Source organism: Leptodactylus fuscus, chromosome 3, assembly GCF_031893055.1.
Source record: "Leptodactylus fuscus isolate aLepFus1 chromosome 3, aLepFus1.hap2, whole genome shotgun sequence".
Classification (NCBI taxonomy): domain Eukaryota; kingdom Metazoa; phylum Chordata; class Amphibia; order Anura; family Leptodactylidae; genus Leptodactylus; species Leptodactylus fuscus.
The window spans coordinates 205,129,625-205,140,693 of record NC_134267.1 but is presented as its reverse complement, the minus strand read 5'-3'; the positions used below and the strand labels follow the sequence as shown (position 1 = coordinate 205,140,693).

General features: G+C 41.2%; 1 non-coding gene across 1 annotated transcript; it reads left to right on the top strand.

Moving 5' to 3' along the window:
• The first annotated feature begins 10,667 nt into the window (after window positions 1-10,667).
• LOC142198763 (U6 spliceosomal RNA) lies at window positions 10,668-10,771 on the top strand. Its single transcript, XR_012715405.1, has one exon. It is a non-coding gene; the product is annotated as a U6 spliceosomal RNA (small nuclear RNA).
• Window positions 10,772-11,069: the final 298 nt, after the last annotated feature.

Here is an 11,069-nt window from a genome sequence, read left to right as displayed (position 1 = left end):
TGTGTTATCCCTGTACTGTGACATCACTGTGTGTATTATCCCTGTACTGTGACATCACTGTGTGTTATCCCTGTACTGTGACATCACTGTGTGTATTATCCTGTACTGTGACATCACTGTGTGTATTATCCCTGTACAGTCACATCACTGTGTGTATTATCTCTGTACTGTGACATCACTGTGTGTATTATCCCTGTACTGTGACATCACTGTGTGTATTATCCCTGCACTGTGACATCACTGTGTGCATTATCTCTGTACTGTGACATCACTGTGTGTATTATCCTGTACTGTGACATCACTGTGTGTATTATCCCTGTACAGTGACATCACTGTGTGTATTATCCCTGTACAGTGACATCACTGTGTGTATTATCCCTGTACTGTGACATCACTGTGTGTATTATCCTGTACTGTGACATCACTGTGTGTATTATCCCTGTACTGTGACATCACTGTGTGTATTATCCCTGTACTGTGACATCACTGTGTGTATTATCCCTGTACTGTGACATCACTGTGTGTATTATCCCTGTACTGTGACATCACTGTGTGTTATCCCTGTACTGTGACATAATTGTGTGTATTATCCCTGTACTGTGACATCACTGTGTGTATTATCCCTGTACTGTGACATCACTGTGTGTATTATCCTGTACTGTGACATCACTATGTGTATTATCCCTGTACAGTGACATCACTGTGTGTATTATCCCTGTACTGTGACATCACTGTGTGTATTATCCCTGTACTGTGACATCACTGTGTGTATTATCCCTGTACTGTGACATCACTGTGTGTATTATCCCTGTACAGTCACATCACTGTGTGTATTATCTCTGTACTGTGACATCACTGTGTGTATTATCCCTGTACTGTGACATCACTGTGTGTATTATCCCTGTACTGTGACATCACTGTGTGTATTATACTGTACTGTGACATCACTGTGTGCAGTATTTCTATACTGGAAATCACTGTGTACATTATCCCTGTACTGTGACATCACTGTGTGTATTATCCCTGTACTGTGACATCACTGTATGTATTATCCCTGCACTGTGACATCACTGTGTGTATTATCCTGTACTGTGACATCACTGTGTGTATTATCCCTGTACAGTGACATCACTGTGTGTATTATCCCTGTACTGTGACATCACTGTGTATATTGTTTCTGTATTGTGACATCACTGTGTATATTATTTCTGTATTGTGACATCACTGTGTATATTATTTCTGTACTGTGACATCACTGTGTGTATTATCCCTGTACAGTGACATCACTGTGTGTATTATCCCTGTACTGTGACATCACTGTGTGTATTATCCTGTACTGTGACATCACTGTGTGCATTATCCCTGTACTGTGACATCACTGTGTGCATTATCCCTGTACTGTGACATCACTGTGTGTATTATCCCTGTACTGTGACATCACTGTGTGTATTATCCCTGTACTGTGACATCACTGTGTGTATTATCCTGTACTGTGACATCACTGTGTGTATTATCCCTGTACTGTGACATCACTGTGTGTATTATCCCTGTACTGTGACATCACTGTGTGTATTATCCCTGTACTGTGACATCACTGTGTGTTATCCCTGTACTGTGACATCACTGTGTGTATTATCCTGTACTGTGACATCATTGTGTGTATTATCCCTGTACTGTGACATCACTGTGTGTATTATCCCTGTACAGTGACATCACTGTGTGTATTATCCCTGTACTGTGACATCACTGTGTGTATTATCCCTGTACTGTGACATCATTGTGTGTATTATCCCTGTACTGTGACATCACTGTGTGTATTATCCCTGTACAGTGACATCACTGTGTGTATTATCCCTGTACAGTCACATCACTGTGTGTATTATCTCTGTACTGTGACATCACTGTGTATATTGTTTCTGTATTGTGACATCACTGTGTATATTATTTCTGTATTGTGACATCACTGTGTATATTATTTCTGTACTGTGACATCACTGTGTGTATTATCTCTGTACTGTGACATCACTGTGTATATTATCCCTGTACTGTGACATCACTGTGTATATTATCCCTGTATTGTGACATCACTGTGTGTATTATCCTGTACTGTGACATCACTGTGTGTATTATCTCTGTACTGTGACAACAGTGTATTATCTCTGTACTGTGACATCACTGTGTATATTATCCCTGTACTGTGACATCACTGTGTATATTATCCCTGTATTGTGACATCACTGTGTGTATTATCCTGTACTGTGACATCACTGTGTGTATTATCTCTGTACTGTGACATCACTGTGTACATTATCCCTGTACTGTGACATCACTGTGTGTATTATCCCTGTACTGTGACATCACTGTGTGCATTATCTCTGTACTGTGACATCACTGTGTGTATTATCCTGTACTGTGACATCACTGTGTGTATTATCCCTGTACAGTGACATCACTGTGTGTATTATCCCTGTACAGTGACATCACTGTGTGTATTATCCCTGTACTGTGACATCACTGTGTGTATTATCCTGTACTGTGACATCACTGTGTGTATTATCCCTGTACTGTGACATCACTGTGTGTATTATCCCTGTACTGTGACATCACTGTGTGTATTATCCCTGTACTGTGACATCACTGTGTGTATTATCCCTGTACTGTGACATCACTGTGTGTATTATCCCTGTACTGTGACATCACTGTGTGTTATCCCTGTACTGTGACATCACTGTGTGTATTATCCTGTACTGTGACATAATTGTGTGTATTATCCCTGTACTGTGACATCACTGTGTGTATTATCCCTGTACTGTGACATCACTGTGTGTATTATCCTGTACTGTGACATCACTGTGTGTATTATCCCTGTACAGTGACATCACTGTGTGTATTATCCCTGTACTGTGACATCACTGTGTGTATTATCCCTGTACTGTGACATCACTGTGTGTATTATCCCTGTACTGTGACATCACTGTGTGTATTATCCCTGTACAGTCACATCACTGTGTGTATTATCTCTGTACTGTGACATCACTGTGTGTATTATCCCTGTACTGTGACATCACTGTGTGTATTATCCCTGTACTGTGACATCACTGTGTGTATTATACTGTACTGTGACATCACTGTGAGCATTATTTCTATACTGGAAATCACTGTGTACATTATCCCTGTACTGTGACATCACTGTGTGTATTATCCCTGTACTGTGACATCACTGTATGTATTATCCCTGCACTGTGACATCACTGTGTGTATTATCCTGTACTGTGACATCACTGTGTGTATTATCCCTGTACAGTGACATCACTGTGTGTATTATCCCTGTACAGTGACATCACTGTGTGTATTATCCCTGTACTGTGACATCACTGTGTATATTGTTTCTGTATTGTGACATCACTGTGTATATTATTTCTGTATTGTGACATCACTGTGTATATTATTTCTGTACTGTGACATCACTGTGTGTATTATCTCTGTACTGTGACATCACTGTGTATATTATCCCTGTACTGTGACATCACTGTGTATATTATCCCTGTATTGTGACATCACTGTGTGTATTATCCTGTACTGTGACATCACTGTGTGTATTATCTCTGTACTGTGACATCACTGTGTGTATTATCCCTGTACTGTGACATCACTGTGTGTATTATCCCTGTACTGTGACATCACTGTGTGTATTATCCCTGTACTGTGACATCACTGTGTGTATTATCCCTGTACAGTCACATCACTGTGTGTATTATCTCTGTACTGTGACATCACTGTGTATATTGTTTCTGTATTGTGACATCACTGTGTATATTATTTCTGTATTGTGACATCACTGTGTATATTATTTCTGTACTGTGACATCACTGTGTGTATTATCTCTGTACTGTGACATCACTGTGTATATTATCCCTGTACTGTGACATCACTGTGTATATTATCCCTGTATTGTGACATCACTGTGTGTATTATCCTGTACTGTGACATCACTGTGTGTATTATCTCTGTACTGTGACATCACTGTGTGTATTATCCCTGTACTGTGACATCACTGTGTGTATTATCCCTGTACTGTGACATCACTGTGTGCATTATCTCTGTACTGTGACATCACTGTGTGTATTATCCTGTACTGTGACATCACTGTGTGTATTATCCCTATACAGTGACATCACTGTGTGTATTATCCCTGTACAGTGACATCACTGTGTGTATTATCCCTGTACTGTGACATCACTGTGTGTATTATCCTGTACTGTGACATCACTGTGTGTATTATCCCTGTACTGTGACATCACTGTGTGTATTATCCCTGTACTGTGACATCACTGTGTGTATTATCCCTGTACTGTGACATCACTGTGTGTATTATCCCTGTACTGTGACATCACTGTGTGTATTATCCCTGTACTGTGACATCACTGTGTGTTATCCCTGTACTGTGACATCACTGTGTGTATTATCCTGTACTGTGACATAATTGTGTGTATTATCCCTGTACTGTGACATCACTGTGTGTATTATCCCTGTACTGTGACATCACTGTGTGTATTATCCTGTACTGTGACATAACTGTGTGTATTATCCCTGTACAGTGACATCACTGTGTGTATTATCCCTGTACTGTGACATCACTGTGTGTATTATCCCTGTACTGTGACATCACTGTGTGTATTATCCCTGTACTGTGACATCACTGTGTGTATTATCCCTGTACAGTCACATCACTGTGTGTATTATCTCTGTACTGTGACATCACTGTGTGTATTATCCTGTACTGTGACATCACTGTGTGTATTATCCCTGTACAGTGACATCACTATGTGTATTATCCCTGTACTGTGACATCACTGTGTGTATTATCCCTGTACTGTGACATCACTGTGTGTATTATACTGTACTGTGACATCACTGTGTGCATTATTTCTATTCTGGAAATCACTGTGTACATTATCCCTGTACTGTGACATCACTGTGTGTATTATCTCTGTACTGTGACATCACTGTGTGTATTATCCCTGTACTGTGACATCACTGTGTGTATTATCCCTGTACTGTGACATCACTGTGTGCATTATCCCTGTACTGTGACATCACTGTGTGTATTATCCCTTTACTGTGACATCACTGTGTGTATTATCCCTGTACTGTGACATCACTGTGTGTATTATCCCTGTACTGTGACATCACTGTGTGCATTATCCCTGTACTGTGACATCACTGTGTGCATTATCCCTGTACTGTGACATCACTGTGTGTATTATCCCTGTACTGTGACATCACTATGTGTATTATCCCTGTACTGTGACATCACTGTGTGTATTATCTCTGTACTGTGACATCACTGTGTGTATTATCCCTGTACTGTGACATCACTGTGTGTATTATCCCTGTACTGTGACATCACTGTGTGTATTATCTCTGTACTGTGACATCACTGTGTGTATTATCCCTGTACTGTGACATCACTGTGTGTATTATCCCTGTACTGTGACATCACTGTGTGTATTATCCCTGTACTGTGACATCACTGTGTGTATTATCCCTGTACTGTGACATCACTGTGTGTATTATCCCTGTACTGTGACATCACTGTGTGCATTATCCCTGTACTGTGACATCACTGTGTGTATTATCCCTGTACTGTGACATCACTGTGTGTATTATCCCTGTACTGTGACATCACTGTGTGTATTATCCCTGTACTGTGACATCACTGTGTGTATTATCCCTGTACTGTGACATCACTGTGTATATTATCCCTGTACTGTGACATCACTGTGTGTATTATCCCTGTACTGTGACATCACTGTGTGTATTATCTCTGTACTGTGACATCACTGTGTGTATTATCCCTGTACTGTGACATCACTGTGTGTATTATCTCTGTACTGTGACATCACTGTGTGTATTATCCCTGTACTGTGACATCACTGTGTATATTATCCCTGTACTGTGACATCACTGTGTGTATTATCTCTGTACTGTGACATCACTGTGTGTATTATCCCTGTACTGTGACATCACTGTGTATATTATCCCTGTACTGTGACATCACTGTGTGTATTATCCCTGTACTGTGACATCACTGTGTGCATAATTTCTGTTCTGGACATCATTGTCTGCATTATCCCTGTACTGTGACATCCCTGTACACATAATGGTTGGGGATCGCAATTTCTTACCAGGGCCAAAAGTTCCAAGCGTACCTATCATTTTAACATACCACTGACATGTCATGGAAAGTCAAGAATTGTGATTGATGTAGGTGCAGATGAGATCCCCAGACCCTCAATGATTGATAGAACAAGAGGGTTATGTAGAGTTTAAGCAAGAGCTTGGGGGCCACAAATCAAAATTGCTAACAAGTCCTTATCATATGCCATTTATAGTAGTCATGTCCACCAATGGAGCCTCACTCCAGAGCTTATCTGTATGATAAAATGGCTGCCAATTACTGCCGCTATTAGTGAGGCTAATTAGCTTTATGGGTCAGACTTGCACCTCTCACCTTTTTGCATGTTCTTCGTGGGAATCTAACTACACCCTTGTTAACCTTCATTATAAAGGAGCTGATCACTCACAAGTTATACATTACAAGAACGAGCCTCTTTGTAAACTCTGTAAAGTCTATTATCAGAGCAATCTTACAGGAGAGGAAAGTGTCGGAGCGTGCGGTACGTGGTACTTACATGGGTTAATGGGTCCAGCCAGGATTACAGATCTGCTCTCACGTTGACTGTGCAAATTAGAGACTGCTCAAATGCACCGACATCAAACGGGCGAGGGGCTACGTACAGATGTCACTGTGGGAAAATGGGAGAATTCTTCAAGAGTTTTTTAAAGAAAAATATCTTAGCCACAAAAATGAGAAAATTACTTTACGTATACACTTTATGGCTTCATATTTGTAGGTGCACTTGCTCGTCTGCCATAAAGAAGTATGGGGGAAGTACTTATTTCCCCCAAATGGTATTTCTATTGTTCTCCCTTATTGTTTATTTCTGTTCCCATTGTGCGCCCCCACCTTTTACTCCAGTATGTCTTTTCCTTGCCAGTCACCTGCCTTGCCCAAATTTTTCTGATATCTGGCAGGCCACTGCACTTCCAGACCCTGCCATAGAGTGTTGTAAGGCTGAAGCCACATAGGATGGATATCATTCTCATATGAAAATTCAGAATCCCCTGAAAGCTGTTGCCGTAAGGAATGCCTGAAATCAGGTAGTTTTGCTTTGGTACAATGCAGGAATTGCTGTAGCACTCGTGGCATGCGAGATTTGACCTGCTGCAGGTTTCCTGGCTGCCAGCTAGCAGGGGAAGAAGCGCAGGATTGGGGCAAGGCCATGCGGGACTCAACACTGATGGTATGCTGCACTGTGGCATTGCTGCTTAGGAAGGGACCAATATAGACTTATTAAGTGCAACGAACTGTATATGTCAACATTTGGCTTCAGCCATACAAAGGTATGACATACACATTACATGTTTCTGCAATGCCCCTGGGATCAGGAAATGTTGCAGTCAGGAACAGATCCAAGATGGTCACGATGGTGCTAAATCCTCTTGCAGGCCTGGAGGCAGCACAGTGATCAGGGGGTCATACTAAAGTAATGGTGCATGGTTCTACGATATTCCCTACTACTTGTCTCCCATGTGATAGCATTTCCAGGTGCCCTTGGCTTTGGGTGTAAATGTTTCTGGATTTAGGAGAAATTGTTTAGCTGACAACTAAGTCTCTACTTAAAAATTGGGGAAAATTCATCATTCAGCTTTCTGGAGTAGAGGAATGATATTGGGAAATAGTTTACGCCAAGCGTGCCTCTCAAGCCCTGAATCTGTGGCCATCGGGGCAGTTTCCTGGCATAATTTAGAATGGTTTCCACCTGGCATAGAATTCCATTCTGGTGCCAGGACCTCCGCCTTTTTGTAAATTTCTCGGTCCCTGCGCCGCTCTGCAGATTTTTTTTCTGATACATGTGGAAAGGGTTTTAAAAATTCGCCATTCCATTATGCTGAGAATTGTTGTGGATTTCAGAATTTTCCTTGCAATGTGTAAATTCACCCTAAACATTCTCCCCCCCTTGCTCTTTGTTTAGCCGGAGTCTAAATACAGTATGTTCAGGCCATTACTCAGCAGCGGATGTCATACACAGCGGAGATGGATTACTTTGCGCCTATGCATGTCATCCAGCAATTTCAGAATAAAAAATAAGTACGGACATTCATTTATTATTTTTATGAAGTACAGCATGACCTATACGTTATAGTGGGGGATTTGTGTGAGCATAGCCAAGCAATAATAATATGTATTTGTCCCGCTAATCCTCCAGCCAAGGTGCGCTGGTTTATCCCAGCCTGTAGTCTGATGTAGTCTGGTGCAGATAAAATGTTAACATGTCGGCTGTCAGAATTATTGATAAAGGGGTATTCTGGGATTTCTATCCTTAGAATAGGCCATCAATATTAGATCAGGGTGATCCAACATCCAGCACCCCCACCCATCATCTGACTGAAGGGGTGCGTCCTCTTCTTTGTGACTGGCATTATGTCCGTCAGTCATGTGAATGAGACTGAGCCTCTATACCATTGTTACTGGTGTGCAGTGAAGGGGCACACAAGACTCACCCTTCTGTCAGCTGGTTACTAGATATTCGCTCTCATCAATTTGATATCAATGATCTTTTCTATAAGATAAGCCAATAATTTAAACATCCCAGAATACTTCTTTGATCCAATGCAAATTTAGAAATGAAGGGGTTGTTTCCTTTCGACTCCCCATGTCCATGTCCCTTATTAGTGTATATTGATGTTGTAGAGGATGCTCTGTGAACAAAAGTGGAGGTCTTCTATGTAGGCATCGTCACCTATTATTACATTTCCCTTATAACATCCTTTGGTTATCTTTTGTGTGAGACAACCTCTTTAAGCTCTACTTACTGTAGGGAGGAAAATCCCTTTAAGTAACATTACATACTCTCCTCCACCTTGCCCTGGGCAGATTTATGACAACATGTTCCTTCATACTTCACTTTCTATGGTGCCCTTAACTACCCATTGAATACAATAAGTCATATACAGATTTTGAAGAATTTGCATTGACAGCAGGAACACTTTAGGGCCATGATGGCAAACCTATGGTATGGGTGCCAGAGGTGACACTCGGAGCCCTCTCTTTGGGCACCCATCCGTGGAACACAATATACTGTGTGGGGGCCACCGTGGAGCAGATTGTACTGTTTGGGGACTACTGTACAGAAGATTATACTGTGTGGGGACCACTGTGGAGCAGATTGTACTGTGTGGGGGTCATTGTGAAGCAGACTGAACTGCGTGGGGGTCACTATGAAGCAGATTGGACTGTGTGAGGGTCACAGTGGAGCAGAAAGCTCTATAAAGCCCTATTCGTATGACCATATTTTGCAGGTCTGTAATTGTGTGCAATTTTGGATCTGCAGATTGTTAAGGTTAAATTGCCGTGTTGGCACTTTGTGATAAATTAGTGGGTTTTGGGTTGAAGTTTGGGCACTCGGTCTCTAAAAGGTTCGCCATCACTGCTTTAGGGGCTCCAACATGTGTTAAGTCACAAGTTGATTGTGATGATTGGGCTCATGGGCCCCAATGCAAAATCTGTACATGGGCCCCTACATACCTCTTGACATTTAAAATTTTATATAGCTTAGGGACCTTCAGGGTCCCCACAGGGTCCAGGGCCAAGTAATGCACCTCCTATTTCTACACCTTTGCTTAGAGGAAATCTGTTGCCTTGAGAGTGCAGTCCAATGAAGTATGTTATATTGACGGAGGAGCTGAGAAAGGTGATATAATATTGTCTTGTTAAACTATTTATCAATGTGTAATATTCTGGAAGAGCAGACAAGATGTTCAATGTCACAGTTGCTTTCTGGGATGATGTGGACTAGCCATATGGATTTGGCATATGGACTCATGATCTACATGATAGACCTGTAAAAGTTACACAATAACGGGTCCAAATATAACTGTGGTACAGACTACAATAAAACACAAAAGAGCACTGCGCAACACCTAGCGCATTATCACTTGGTAAAGGAGAATTTCTTATTAACAAGTGTATGTAGAAAAAATCACCTTGACCTGCTGTGATATAGTCACAGCCTCAAAGTGTCAATAACCTTATGTACACTTGATAAAGGGACCAGGGGGTCCCGGAACGCCTCATGTGTGAAGGATACCTGAATGTGAATTTAAATAAAGGCCATTTTTCAAGATATTGGAGGGTAAGCGCGGATCTATTACTTTCACTTTTTTTCACTTTTCACTTCTGTACTCTTATACTGGTTGTAGAGTTTTTTGAAGTTGGTCCTGCTCTTTTGACCTGTATAAGTTGTGTCACGTTAATATAGCTCGCCGTTGCCTAACTCAGATTAGTCAAGCAAGCGTGGGGTTAAACTATAGGACACATCAAACATCTCCCATTCTACAAAATTCAATGTTCTTCCCCCAGACCAGCAAAGGATACACAAACTATACACTTTGTACCGATGTTACACAGCATATCTGGAAAATAGTTGTAATTGAACCCAACACTGACTTAACACCATTTATATAGCATCAATATATTCTGCAGCACGTCACAAACCTTTGTCAATCACTGTCCTATATAGGGCTCACAATCTATATTCCCTGTGCTCGCTTCGACAGCATATATACTAAAAATTTTAATGATACAGAAAAGATTAGCATGGTCCCTGCACAAGGATGACACTCACATTCATGAAATTTTTTTTTTCCTGTGAAGTGTTTAATAAAATTGGCAAAGATTTTTTTTAAAAAAATCTACATTCCCTATGAGTATGTATTTGGAGTACAGGACGGGAGGATACCAGAGTGGAGGCCCATAGGAGATGCGGAAACAAAACAAACATTATACTCACTATCCCTCTCCTGCGCTCCCTCATGGCACCCAGCACTCCTTCAGGATCCTCTGCCGACCTCTATCTGTATTTATACTGTATTTAGTTCAATGCATTACAGTGTACTATTTCAGTACAAGGAAGCAGAACACAGCCCATCTAGAAATAGTATAT